Source organism: Pristiophorus japonicus, chromosome 7, assembly GCF_044704955.1.
Source record: "Pristiophorus japonicus isolate sPriJap1 chromosome 7, sPriJap1.hap1, whole genome shotgun sequence".
In the NCBI taxonomy this organism is placed as follows: Eukaryota; Metazoa; Chordata; class Chondrichthyes; family Pristiophoridae; genus Pristiophorus; species Pristiophorus japonicus.
This window is the reverse complement of record NC_091983.1, coordinates 43,106,162-43,121,435: the sequence shown is the minus strand read 5'-3', so window position 1 is coordinate 43,121,435 and position 15,274 is coordinate 43,106,162. Positions and strand designations below refer to the sequence as shown.

Below are 15,274 nucleotides of genomic sequence, written 5' to 3'. Positions count from 1 at the left end.
CTATTTACAATCTATATTAATTACTTGGAAGAAGGGACTGAGTGTAATGTAGCCAAGTTTGCAATGTGTGAGGAGGACACAAATAATCTGCAAAATGACATAGACAGGCTAAGTGAGTGGGCAAATATTTGGCAGTTGGAGTATAATGTTGGAAAGTGTGAGGTCATGCACTTTGGCAGAAAAAAAATCAAAGAGCAAGTTATTATTTAAATGGAGAAAGATTGCAAAGTGCCACAGTACAGCGGGACCTGAGGGTACTTGTGCATGAAACTCAACTCAAAAGGATAGTATGCAGGTACAGCAAGTGATCAGGAAGGCCAATAGTAACTTGCCTTTATTGCAAAGGGGATTGAGTATAAAAGCAGGGAAGTCTTGTTACAGCTATACAAGGTATTGGTCAGGCCACACCTGGAATACTGCATACAGTTTTGGTTTCCTTATTTACGAAAGGATATACTTGCTTTGGAGGCAGTTCAGAGAAGGTTCACTAGGTTGATTCTGGGGATTAGGGGGTTGAGGAAAGATTGAGTAGGTTGGGCCTCTAATAATCAAGGGAATAATTGAAGCATGTGAAAAAGGAACGGCAGTAATCATGGGGGATTTTAACCTACATATCGATTGGTCAAATCACACTGCTCAGGGTAGCCTTGAGGAGGAATTCATAGAATGCATACAGGATTGTTTCTTAGAACAGTATGTTACAGAACCTACAAGGGAGCAAGCTCTCTTAGATCTGGTACTGTGTAATGAGACAGGAATAATAAACGATCTCCGAGTAAAAGATCCTCTCGGAATGAGTGATCACAGTATGGTTGAATTTGTAATACAGATTGAGGGTGAGGAAGTAATGTCTCAAACGAGCGTACTATGCATAAACAAAGGGGACTACAGTGGGATGAGGGCAGAGTTGGCTAAAGTAATAAAGTAGACTGGGAACACAGACTAAACAGTGGCACAATTGAGGAACAGTGGAGGACTTTTAAGGAGCTCTTTCATAGTGCTCAACAAAAATATATTCCAGTGAAAAAGAAGGGTGGTAAGAGAAGGGATAACCAGCCATGGATAACCAAGGAAATAAAGGAGAGTATCAAATTAAAAACCAATGCATATAAGGTGGCCAAGGTTAATGGGAAACTAGAAGATTGGGAAAATTTTAAACAACAGCAAAGAATGACTAAGAAAGCAATAAAGAAAGGAAAGATAGATTACGAAAGTAAACTTGCGCAAAACATAAAAACAGATAGTAAAAGCTTTTACCAATATATAATACGGAAAAGAGTGACTAAAGTAAATGTTGGTCCCTTAGAAGATGAGAAAGGGGATTTAATAATGGGAAATGTGGAAATGGCTGAGACCATAAACAATTATTTTGCTTTGGTCTTCACAGTGGAAGACACAAAAACCATGCCAAAAATTGCTGGTCACGGGAATGTGGGAAGGGAGGACCTTGAGACAATCACTATCACTAGGGAGGTAGTGCTGGACAGGCTAATAGGACTCAAGGCAGACAAGTCCCCTGGTCCTGATGAAATGCATCCCAGGGTATTAAAAGAGATGGCGGAAGTTATAGCAGATGCATTGGTTAAAATCTACCAAAATTCTCTGGACTCTGGGGAGGTACCAGCGGATTGGAAAGCAGCTAATGTAACGCCTCTGTTTAAAAAAGGGGGCAGACAAAAGGCAGGTAACTATAGGCCGGTTAGTTTAACATCTGTAGTGGGGAAAATGCTTGAAACTATCATTCAGGAAGAAATAGCGGGACATCTAGACAGGAATAGTGCAATCAAGCAGACGCAACATGGATTCATGAAGGGGAAATCATGTTTAACTAATTTACTGGAATTCTTTGAGGATATAACGAGCATGGTGGATAGAGGTGTACTGATGGATGTGGTGTATTTAGATTTACAAAAGGCATTCGATAAGGTGCCACACAAAAGGTTACTGCAGAAGATAAAGGTACGCAGTCAGAGGAAATGTATTAGCCTGGATAGAGAATTGGCTAACTAACAGAAAGCAGAGAGTCGGGATAAATGGGTCCTTTTCAGGTTGGAAATCGGTGGTCAGTGGTGTGCCACAGGGATCGGTGCTGAGATCACAACTGTTTATACATAGATGACCTGGAAGAGGGGACAGAGTGTAGTGTAACAAAGTTTGCAGATGACACAAAGATTAGTGGAAAAGCGGGTTGTGTTGAGGACACAGAGATGCTGCAAAGAGATTTAGATAGGTTAAGCGAATGGGCTAAGTTTGGCCAATGGAATACAATGTCGGAAAATGTGAGGTCATCCACCTTGGCAAAAAAAACAGTAAAAGGGAATATTATTTGAATGAGGAGAAATTACAACACGCTGCAGTGCAGAGTGACCTGGGGGTCCTTGTGCATGAATCCCAAAAAGTTAGTTTGCAGCTGCAGCAGGTAATCAGGAAGGCAAATGGAATGTTGGCCTTCATTGCGAGAGGGATGGAGTACAAAAGCAGGGAGGTCCTGCTGCAACTGTACAGGGTATTGGTGAGGCCGCACCTGGAGTACTGTGTGCAGTTTTGGTCACCTTACTTAAGGAACGATATACTAGCTTTGGAGGGGGTACAGAGACGATTCACTAGGCTGATTCTGGAGATGAGGGGGTTACCTTATGATGATAGGTTGAGTAGACTGGGTCTTTATTCGTTGGAGTTCAGAAGGATGAGGGGTGATCTTATAGAAACATTTAAAATAATGAAAGGGATAGACAAGATAGAGGCAGAGAGGTTGTTTCCACTGGTCGGGGAGACTAGAACTAGGGGGCACAGCCTCAAAACACGAGGGAGCCAATTTAAAACCGAGTTGAGCAGGAATTTCTTCTCCCAGAGGGTTGTAAATCTGTGGAATTCTCTGCCCAAGGAAGCAGTTGAGGCTAGCTCATTGAATGTATTCAAATCACAAATAGATAGATTTTTAACCAATAAGGGAATTAAGGGTTATGGGAGCGGGCGGGTAAGTGGAGCTGAGTCCATGGCCAGATCAGCCATGGTCTTATTGAATGGCGGAACAGGCTCGAGGGGCTAGATGGCCTATTCCTGTTCCTAATTCTTATGGTCTTATGTTCTTATGTTCGACTCATTGGAATTCAGAAGAATGAGAGGTGATCTTATTGAAACGTATAAGATTATGAGGGGGCTTGTCAAGGCGGATGCAGATAGGATGTTTCCACTGATGGGGGAGACTAGAATTAGAGGGCATGATATTAGAAAAAGGGGCCGCCCATTTGAAACAGAGATGAGGAAAAATTTCTTCTCTCCGAGGGTTGTAAATCTGTGGAATTTGCTGTCTCAGAGAGCTGTGGAAGCTAGGACATTGAATAAATTTAAGACAGAAATAGACAGTTTCTTAAACGATAAGGGGATAAGGGGTTATGAGGAGCGGGCGGGGAAATGGAGCTGAGTCCATGATCAGATCAGCCATGATTTTATTGAATGGCGGAGCAGGCTCGAGGGGCCATGTGGTCTACTCCTGTTCCTATTTCTTATGTTCTTATGTCACATTATTGTCATCATAGAAATGCTGCATACAAGGACCACAAGCATATCACTAACAACCAGCAATGTGATGTCTTGCAGAAGATTAATACGTAAAAAACAATCTCATTGAGGACTGCAATCAGTTGCAGGGTGAGCAACTGCATTCCCTATGTCTAAATATTTTATTGTTTTTAAAAAGCTGGCACTCCTTTGCAGCTTTCCCTTTGGCAGCTGGCCTTGCTCTGCTGTTGCAGATGTCAAAGGGCTGCAGTAGCCATTTCTCCCCCCCCCCCGCCGCCCCTCCTCCCCCCCACCCCCACTATCGTTCAGGTGGGCTCCCCAGCACAGGTTGGAACCCCATCAGCTCACCAAAGTATTTGGAAATGTGACTGGCCCAGTGGGGAAGATGGGCAGTCACAAAGCCTGCTGTGATGGGTTCACACTGGGTTTCCACCAAAGCAGAAACTCCCACCTCTGATTTGCAGCAAAATCTCTTCTGTCCCACCCAAATGGGCAAGCTTCCAATGAAAGGCATATCTAATGCCTGGAGCCTGCCCAGGATAGTCAAGTCAAACTGACCTTGAAAAATATGTTGGCATAAACACTCACGCAGTTGATGAATACCCAAGTTTGTAAGTTTGGTCTGGCTGGTAGTTTTAAAAACTAACAGAGCCAATTTAATTATCAAGCTTTGGTTCTACTAACACTTGATTGACCTGCTGCACTGACAGAGCAATCAACGTTGGATAAATCGTGGTTTGATAATATCTTGAAGAAAAGATACCAGGGTTAACTTTCACAATTGATTTGTTCCACTTCCTCTGTTGCAGCAAGTTATTTTCTGGTGGGGAGATTAATGTTTGTCCCCTATGGTGCGCTGCTGGCTACTGATTCAACATCTTTATGTCACTGGTGCTTTGGAAATGATGATATATTGAGATCTATTCTGACAATGATAAAGATGTCATAATGTTCACTTCATACAGCAGCAGGGCATACCATAGAGCTCATCATTTCACTCTGCAGAGGATGGTGGACTCCCAGAGAGACTGTGCAGATCCAGACCTCATGACGTATGTCATGGACGATTTGGCAGCAGCTTCCAGTGCAGCACAAGTAGAAGTGATGCAGCATCTTATTGCTGTAATGTAGACAATGGTTGGTGGCATTGAGTCTCAGACTGCTCTCATGCAGTCTCAGCTGGATGCCACGCAATCTTTGATTGCTGCCATTGTCGCTGGGTCCACCACAGTCCACCGGGGATCTCACGGTGTCACAGCAGGCCACCAATCTGTGCTCCAAAGGATTGGTAGGGATGTTGAGGTGATGCCGCGGGGGAATGGTGGTGGGTCAGTGGAGCAGGAACATGCTGTCCTCTTTCACAATGACAGCATTCCTGATCCCATCACTGCCAGTCTGCCATTGCACTTGTCGCTGCCTGTCATCCAGCCAGCCCAGACTGCTGTCGTCCAGCCAGAGGTGGTGCAGTGTACTGCCGGGCCTTCCAGGCCCAGAGCTGGTCGAGGGCATCCTACAAGGCCATCTGTAATCTCTGGCCCTGACACTCAGCAGTCTTCCACCATCCATGCTGTAGCCACAGGGGACACATTACGTAGGAGCAGTAGATTAAGAAAAGGCAGTACAAAGAGGGGAAGTAAGGTTTGCACAAGGGTTAATATTGTTGTTGTACATATGTAGTTATTGAATTCGGATAAATTTATTATTGGAATGCTGCAGCTTTGGCTTTGTCTCTCATTTCAGTTTGGGGGTATGGTATGGAATAAGAATTTGATGGAATGATGGGGACGTGCTGAGCACCCGGAAGTGGCCTGGAATTCAGGAACTGAAGTCTGATGAGGCGATCACGGACTGACCTTCCACAAGGTCGATTGAGTGGCTGCCTCCTCTATCGCTGCTGTTCATGCTCATGTTCCTTCTCGTCCTTCTCCTCCTCTTCATCCTCGTCCTGCAGCTCTGGTAGTGTTACAATTGCTCACATGTCCCAAATCAACCATCAAATGAATGTTTTACATGGCCATTAGTTGGGCCTTTTACTGGGCTCCAGCCAGGACTTTCAAAAGAGCTGAAGCTGGATAGAGACAAGATGTTGCTTTCTGACTTCCCACGCATATTACTCCATCTTCATTATAGAAAGTCACTGTTACAGTGTTGAATGAAAATGAATAAGTCGTGTCAGTGATACCTATCTCCCACATCAAACTGACACCAGTATAGTCCCAGCCACTAGTGAAAGCTGAGTTACAATGGCACTGAATTAGAAAATCCGGACCATTGAATCTTTCCATTAAAACGTTACATCTGGGAACTCCCCGTTGGCCTGTGCTAAATTCTTTAATCTCAGCCATGGTCTCGGTGGGGAACAGCAACTGTCCTCAGCATATTTACGCTAAGGAAGAGAAAAAAATCAGCCCGGGCACTTGCTTCTGATTGATGACAACTGATCCCAGTTGGAAAATGCACATCTATGTATTATATATATATATATGCTTGGGTTTATTGACCAGCAGGTGGCGCCACTGTTGGAGGGCATTGGGCTGTGCGCACGTGTGCGTAGTCCAGGTATAAAAGGCCAGCCATCTTGTAATATAATCACTTTGGGCCCTAATAAAGTGGAGCCAGGTTTGTACCTGTTGGAGTTTACAGTATTCAGTCTATTGAGTTATTGCATACATAACATTTGGCGACGAGGTAACAAGAACCTTCGCATGCAAAAATGAGCACAATTGGAATTCTGGAGTGATTCGTGGAGGGAGAAGATTGGGCAGACTTTGTAGCCCACTTGAACCAATACTTTGTGGCCAACAAAATGGAGGAAGAGGCAGACGCAGTTCGGCGCCGAGCGGTCCTCTTCACGGTTTGCGGTCCGAAAATCTATGGATTCATAAAGAATCCAACGGACAAGGACTATGAAACATTGTGTGCTCTGGTATGTGACCATCTCAAACCAGATGAAGACATCATCATCTCAAGATATCGATTCTATACACACGTTCGTTCTGAGGGCCAGGATGTATCGGAATTCATTGCCAACCTAAGACAGCTAACTGGACCATGTAAGTTCAAAACTGCATTGGCAGACATGCTGCGGGACTTCTTTGTAATCAGCATCCACCACGAGGTGATCCTACGTAAGCTACTGGTGGCGGAGAGGCTAGATTTGAGTAAGCCCATTACGATTGCCCAATCATGCATGATGACAGACAGAAGCTTAAAGCAGATATCATTGAAAAATCGGAACTTGGCAGGTACTGTAAACAAGATATTATTGTCGTTTGGCAGAGCTGCATAAGGCAGGGCCTACCTGACAGCGTACGTGAAACCTGTGGCTGCTCAAAGTCCGCCAACAGGAATGAATCTGATATCACCATGTTGGCATTATAAGAGAAATCATCGGCATCATCCTTGCCGGTTTAAATAGTATATTTGCAAAGGCTGTTCGAGAGTGGGGCATCTCCAGCGCATGTGTCCACAACTAAACAAGCATGCTGCGACACACCACGTGGCGGATGATGACCAGTCTAGCGTGGATCTGGATATGCAATCCGAGATACCAGAGGAGGAAGTGTATGGACTGTATTCGTTCCTAACAAAGAGCCAACCGATAATGATTAATGTAAAACTTAATGGTGTACTGGTATCGATGGAATTGGACACGGGTGCGAGTCAATCAATAATGAGCCAGAGGACATTCGACAGGCTGTGGGATACTAAGGCTGTGAGGCCTAAGCTGAATCCCGTCAATGACAAGTATAATAAAGAACTCATAACGGTGATTAGCAGTGCAGTAGTCAAGGTGTTGTAGAATGGTGCAGTTCACGATTTACCGTAATCGATTGTTCCAGGCAATGGTCCAACGCTGTTTGGCAGGAATTGGTTCAAAAAAATCAAATGGAACTGGAACGAGATCAAAGCGTTGTCGTCAGAGGAGGATACTGCATGTGCTCAAGTGCTGAGCAATGTCCCCTTGCTTTTTAAACCAGGCATCGGCAACTTCACGGGAGTCAAAGTGCAGATCCACATGGACTCGGATGCAAGACCCGTCCATCATAAAGCTCGGGAAGTTTCGTACATGATGAGGGAGAAGGTCGAAATCGAATTGGACAGACTTCAGCGTGAAGGGATCATATCACCATTCGAAATTAACGAAGGGCCAGCCCCATTGTTCCCGTGTTGGAAAGTGATGGCACTGTCAGGATTTCTGGAGACTACAAGGTTACGATCAACCGAGTTTTGAAACAAGATCAATACTCATTACCGAAGACTGATGACCAGTTTGCAATGCTAGCCGGGGGGAAGTCGTTCACAAAACTGAATCTGACTTCGGCCTACATGACACAGGAGCAGGTCAACACGTCGAAGAAACTTGCATGCATCAACACTCATAAAGGACTGTTTATCTACAACAGGTGCCCTTTTGGAATTCGCTCGGCTGCAGCCATATTTCAGAGGAACATGGAGAGTCTACTGAAGTCCGTCCCCAGAACCATCGTGTTCCAAGATGACATACTGGTCACAGGTCGTGATTCCGCCGAACATCTGAACAACCTCGAAGAGGTTCTACCTCATCTGGACAAAGTGGGACTCAGCGTGAAATGCTCGAAGTGCGTCTTCATGGCATCGGAAGTCGAATTCCTGCGAACGGTATCAGGCCTACGAATTCAAAAACCAAGACCATCAAAAATGCACCCAAGCCTCAGAATGTATCGGTGCTGTGTTCGTTCCTTGGTCTACTCAACTACTTTGGTCATTTCTTACCTAGATTGAGCACCTTATTAGAGCCACTGCACATGCTGCAAAGAAAAGGCGACAACTAGGTTTGGGGTACGTCTCAAGATAGAGCTTTTGAGAAAGCTACTAATCTGCTTTGCTCTAACAAGCTGCTGGTACATTATGATCCGTGTAAGCATCTAATATTGGCCTGTGATGCTTCGTCATATGGAGTTGGTTGCGTGCTCCAACAAGCTAATGAGTCGGGCAAATTACAACCTGTTGCATATGCTTCAAAAAGTTTGTCAAAGGTGGAAAGAGCCTACAGTATGGTAGAGAAAGAAGCACTAACCTGTGTGTCTGGGGTTAAAAAGATGCCTCAGTACCTGTTTGGTCTTCGGTTTGAACTGGAAACAGATCACAAGCCACTCATTTCATTGTTTTCGGAAAACAAAGGTATCAATACCAATGCATTGTCCCGCATCCAGAGGTGGGCGCTGACATTATCTGCCTATGATTATGTCATTCGCCATAGACCTGGTGCTGAGAATTGTGCCGATGCATTGAGTCGTCTGTCGTTGCCCACACCGGAGGTGGAAACGTCACAACCGACAGACCTACTGTTAGTCATGGATGCTTTTGAAAGTGAAGGAACCCCTGTCACGGTCCAGCAAGTTAAGACCTGGATCAACCAGGACCCGATATTGTCGGTTGTGAAACATTGTATCCTTAGTGGTTATTGGTCTGCCATACTCAAGCAAATGTGTGAGGAGACCAAACCTTACATCCGTCGCAAAGACGAATTATCCATTCAATCAGATTGTATACTGTGGAATAATCGTGTTGTTATGCCCAAGAAAGGCTGAGAGAAATTTGTGCATGATCTACATAGCACGCATCCCGGTATCGTCATGATGAAAGCCATTGCCAGGTCTCATGTATGGTGGCCTGGAATTGACTCTGATCTAGAATCATGTGTGCATCAGTGCAACATTTGCATGCAGCTTAGTAAAGCACTAGCAGAATCGCCACTGAATCTGTGGTCGTGGCCATCTAAACCATGGTCCAGGATCCACATCGACTTTGCAGGTCCCTTCCTGGGAAAGATGTTCTTAGTTGTGGTGGATGCTTATTCCAAGTGGATAGAGTGTACAATCATGTCATCCAGCCCATCCACAGCTGCCATTGAGAGCCTTCGTGTCACGTTTGCTACGCTTGATCTGCCTGACATCGTTGTAAGCGACAACGGATCTTGCTTCACCAGTAGGGAGTTTAAAAAGTTCATGAAACTCAATGGTATCCAACATGTGAGGTCAGCACCATTCAAGTCCACATCCAATGGACAAGCAGAGCGTGCGGTCCAAACCAAAAGCAGAGTATGAAACGTGTAACTCAAGGTTCACTGCAAATTCTAGAGGTCACGCATATTGCTTAGTTACAGGACAAGACCCCATACGCTTATCAGGGTCTCCCCTGCAGAACTATTGATGAAGAGAGGTCTCAAGACTAGGTGCTCTCTTGTCCACCCTGACTTGAGTAATCGTGTCGAATACAGACATCAAAGTCAGCAAGGGTATCATGATCACGCTACTGTGTCACGCGACATTTCTATCAATGAGCCGATGTATGTACTGAATTATGGTCAAGGTCCCAAATGGATCGCTGGTACTGTTATGGACAAGGAAGGTAACAGAGTGTTTATCGTTAAGCTCAAGAATGGGCAGACATGCAGGAAACATGTCGATCAGATAAAGCTGCGGCACACGGATGAACCGGAACAGTCTGAGGAAGACTCAATTAGTGACCAACCAATTTACCCTCAGTCATCAGAGGACTCCGCTGTCATCAATGAATCTGGACTTTCAATCACTGACATGGTCAATGAATCTGGACTTTCAATCCCTGACATGGTCATTGCCACTCCCATCAGATCGGTTACCCAGCCCCCAGTCATAACAGACTCAGAACGCTTGCCCAAGGCTGGAGTTGAACTGTGACGTTCAACTCGGGAGCGGAAAACCCCGGACCATCTCAATTTGTAAAAAGACCATTACTCATGTTATGTATGTAAACCTGTAATTACCATGTCTAACCACCAGAAGGCTTATCCCCTGGAGTCCCAAGGGATCCCACAATCTCTTGGGAGCACCTGTACATAAGAAGGCCTCACAGGCTGGAGAGAAACTCTGAGATCTGTAATAAAGGACTACGGTCACACCTACTTGAGCTTGCAGTATCTTGTCTGACTCTTTATCCAAGACATAACAATTGGCGACGAGATACAGATAACGAACCCCAACGCAACAATGCAGAGAACTGTGGGCATCCTGGAGAAATTTTCGGAGGGAAAAGATTGGGAAACCTTTGTGGAGCGACTTGACCAATACTTCGTGGCCAACGAGCTGGAAGGAGAAGCGAACGCTGCCAAACGAAGGGTGATCCTCCTCACCGTTTGCGGGGCATCAACATATGGCCGCATGAAAAACCTGCTGGCTCCAACAAAACTCACAGACAAATCGTATGATGAGTTGTGCACACTAATCCGGGAGCATCTAAACCCGAAGGAAAGCATTCTGATGGCGTGGTATCGGTTCTACACGTACAAGAGGTCTGAAGGCCAGGAAGTGGCGAGCTACGTCGCCGAGCTAAGGCACCTTGCAGGACATTGCGAATTTGCAGGACACTTGGAGCACATGCTCAGGGACTTCTTTGTACTTGGCATTGGCCATGAAGTAATAGTTCACAAACTTTTGACTGTCGAGACCCCAACCTTGAGTAAAGCCATAGCGATAGCTCAGGCGTTTATCTCCACCAAACAATACCAAACAACTTTCCCAGCACACGAGTGCTGCTGAAAGTACTGTGAACAAAGTAACGTTGCTTTCGAATCGAAATGTACATGGCAGGACTTACACGCCTGTAGCTGCACATCCGCAGATGACTCAGAGTCCACCATCAAGGGTGGTGAATACAAGACAATTAACACCTTGTTAGCATTGCGGGGGTGATCATCGATTCCATTCATGCCGCTTCAAAGGTTGTGGAACAATGGGACACCTTCAACGTATGTGCAGGTGAGCTGCAAATCCTGCTAATCCTGCAAACCACCATGTTGCAGAGGAGGACAGATCCACGGTGGATCTTGACGAACCAGAGCCTCAGACCGAGGAGGCAGAGGTATATGGGGTGCACACATTTACCACAAAGTGTCCCCTGATAAGGCTGAAGGTTGAATTAAATGGACTCCCGATATCCATGGAGCTGGACACGAGCGCGAGCCAGTCCATAATGAGTAAAAAGACTTTTGATAAGTTGTGGTGCAACAAGGCTTCAAGGCCAGTCCTGACCCCCATTCGTGCCAAACTTAGAACATACACAAAGGAACTGATTCCCGTAATTGGCAATGCTACCGTAAAGGTCTCCTACGATGGAGCTGTGCACGATTTACCACTCTGGGTGGTACCGGGCCCCATGCTGTTCGGCAGGAGCTTGCTGGGAAAGGTACGTTGGAACTGGGATGACGTCCGAGCACTTTCGTCCGTCGACGACACCTCATGTGCCCAGGCCCTAAGCAAGTTCCCCTCGCTGTTCGAACCAGGCATCGGGAAGTTCCAAGGAGCAAAAGTGCAGACCCATTTGATTCCGGGGGCGCGACCCATCCATCACAAGGTGAGAGCGATACCTTACACGATGAGAGAGAGGGTAGAGATCGAGCTGGACAGGCTGCACCATCATTTTGCCGATCTAATTCAATGAGTGGACCAGTCCGATTGTTCCAGTCCTGAAGGGAGACGGCACCGTCAGAGTCTGTGGTGATTACAAAGTAACTATCAATCATTTCTCGCTGCAGGATCAATACCCACTACCATAGGCAGATGACCTATTTGAGAGAGGGAAAACGTTCACGAAGTTGGACTTGACCTCAACCTACATGATGCAGGAGCTGGAGGAATCTTCGAAAGGCCTCACCTGCATCAACACGCACAAAGGTCTTTTCGTTTACAACAGATGCCCGTTTGGGATTCGATCAGTCGCGGTGATATTCCAGAGAAACATGGAAAGCTTGCTGAAGTCGGTCCCACGCACCGTGGTCTTCCAGGACGACATCTTGGTTACAGGTCGGGACACCCAAGCACCTGCAGAACCTAGAGGAGGTTCTTAGTCGGCTTAATCATGTGTGGCTCAGGCTAAAATGCTCGAAGTGCGTTTTCCTGGCACCTAAAGTGGAGTTCCTAGGGAGAAGAATCACGGTTGACAGCATCAGGCCCACCGTCTCGAAGACAGAAGCAATCAAGAACGCACCGAGACCACAGAACATGACGGAGCTGCGGTTGTTTCTAGGACTCCTGAACTACTTTGGTAACTTCTTACCAGGTCATAACACATTGTTAGAACCCCTGTACTCTTTACTGCATAAGGGAGATGAATGGGTATGGGGTAAAAGCCAAGAAAATGCCTTTGAGAAAGCTAGGAATCTGTTATGTTCAAACAAATTGCTTGTGTTGTACGATCCATGTAAACGTTTGGTACTAGTGATGCGTCATCGTACAGGGTCGGATGTGTGTTGCAACAAGCTAATGAATTTGGGAAATTGCAACTGGTTGCTTATGCATCTAGAAGTCTGTCTAAGGCCAAGAGGGCCTACAGTATGATCGAAAAAGAAGCGTTAGCGTGTGTTTATGGGGTAAAGAAAGTGCATCAATATCTGTTCGGGCTCAAATAAATTTGAATTGGAAACTGACCATAAACCGCTTATATCCCTCTTTTCTAAAAATAAGGGGATAAATACAAATGCATTGGTCTGCATCCAGAGATGGGCACTCACATTTTTTTTTTTTTAATTCGTTGCCAGATCACAAACGCCAGAGGTCACCTTGCACACATCAAGGATCACCCTGCGCCAATGCTCTTAGCCAAAAGGCCTAGAGCCCAAGCACCGTTCCTGGAAGTACTGTAATACCAGGTTCGTGCCATGGAGGTGGATGGGTCAGGCCCCCCACACACCTCCGTGGAGGTGGATGGGTCAAGCCACCCCACCCACCTCCTATTTCCAAAAAGCATAGGAGAATCACCTTCCTGATCCAGGGAGAACCACGTTGGGGTCATGGTTACTCCCCTATCAGGTCAGTTACGCATGATCTTAGCCAAAAGGCCGAGAAGATGGGCACTCACATTTTTTTTTTTTTTTTAATTTTTCGTAGCCAATCTTTCCAATTCTTTGTCAAATCACAAACGCCAGAGGTCACCTTGCACACATCAAAGATCACTCTGCGCCAATGCTCTTAGCCAAAAGGCCGAGAGCCACTGCACTGTTCCTGGAAGTACTGCAATACCAGGTTCGTGCCATGGAGGTGGATGGGTCAGGCCCCCCACACACCTCCGTGGAGGTGGTTGGGTCAAGCCACCCCACCCACCTCCTATTTCCAAAAAGCATAGGAGAACCACCTTCCTGATTCAGGGAGAACCACTTTGGGGTCATGGTTACTCCCCTGTCAGGTCAGTTACGCATGATCTTAGCCAAAAGGCCGAGAAATACAACTATGCCATCTGCCATAGGCCAGGCACAGAAAACTGCGCCGATGCTCTCACTAGGCTACCATTACCCACCACCGGGGTGGAGATGGCATAGCCTGCAGATTTAGTTATGGTAATGGAAGCATTCGAGAGTGAGCAATCACCTGTTACCGCCCAACTGATTAGAACCTGGACGAGCCAGGACCCCTTACTGTCCTTAGTAAAAAACTGTGTGCTCCACGTGAGTTGGTCTAGTGTCCCGTTAGAGATGCAGGAAGAAATAAAGCCGTACCAGCGGCGCAAAGATGAAATGTCTGTACAGGCAGACTGCCTCCTATGGGGTAATCGGGTAGTTGTGCCAAGAAAGGGCAGGGACACTTTCATTAGTGATCTCCACAGTATCCAGGCATTATAATGATGAAAGCGATAGCCAGATCCCACGTGTGGTGGCCCGGTATCGATGCAGACTTAGGGTCCTGTGTGCACAAATGTAATACATGTTTCCAGTTAAGCAATGCACCCAGGGAGGCGCCACTAAGTTTATGGTCTTGGCCCTCCAGAGAATCTAGGGTTCATGTCGACTATGCAGGTCCATTCTTGGGAAAAATATTTTTAGTAGTCGTAGATGCGTACTCCAAATGGATTGAATGTGTGATAATATCTGCAAGCACTTCTGCCGTCACCATTGAAAACCTATGGGCCATGTTTGCCATGCACAGCCTGCATGACCTTGTAAGTGACAATGGGCCGTGCTTTACCAGTGCCGAATTCAAGGAATTCATGACCCGCAATGGGGTCAAACATGTTACGTCTGCCCCGTTTAAACGAGCGTCCAACGATCAGGTAGAACGAGCAGTTCAAACAATCAAGCAGAGCTTGAAAAGGTAACTGAAGGCTCGCTGCAGATTTGCTTATCCCGAGTCTTGCTTAGTTACCGCACAAGACCCCACTCGCTCACCGGGTGAACTGCTCATGAAAAGGGCACTTAAAACAAGGCTCTTGTTAGTACACCCTGATCTACACGAACAGGTAGGTGGCTTCAACAGAATACATATCATGATCGCACAAATGTGTCACGCGAAATTGAAGTAAATGATCCTGCATTTGTGTTTAACTATGGACAAGGTCCCAAGTGGATTGCTGGCACTGTTTTGGCCAAAGAGGGGAGCAGGGTGTTTGTGGTCAAACTCGCAAATGGACTCACCTGCAAAAACATTTGGACCAAGCCCAACTCAGATTTACGGACTATCCAGAACAACCCACAATAGACTCTACCTTTTTCGACCCTCCAACACACACACAAGTGGCAACCGACCCAGCGATTGACCACGAAGCAGAACCCATCACCCGCAGCAAGACTCACCACCCCCAGCAGTCCAGCAAGGCCGGCTGCACAACAGCCCAGCAAAGGCCCAACAAACAACTCACCAACACCAGCATTTGCACCGAGACGATCAACCAGGGAAAGGAAGGCTCCAGATCAATTCACATTGTAAATAGTCACACTATTGACTTTGGGGGCCAGGTGGGA

At 46.2% G+C, this 15,274-nt stretch overlaps 1 non-coding gene and 1 pseudogene across 1 annotated transcript; both read right to left on the bottom strand.

Annotated features, from left to right (window-relative positions):
- Positions 1 to 13,196: 13,196 nt before the first annotated feature.
- LOC139267631 (U2 spliceosomal RNA) lies at positions 13,197 to 13,393 on the bottom strand. The gene has a single exon (XR_011593929.1). It is a non-coding gene; the product is annotated as a U2 spliceosomal RNA (small nuclear RNA).
- Positions 13,394 to 13,528: 135 nt separating this feature from the next.
- On the bottom strand, positions 13,529 to 13,763 carry LOC139267587 (U2 spliceosomal RNA; annotated as a pseudogene).
- Between the last annotated feature and the right edge of the window lie 1,511 nt (positions 13,764 to 15,274).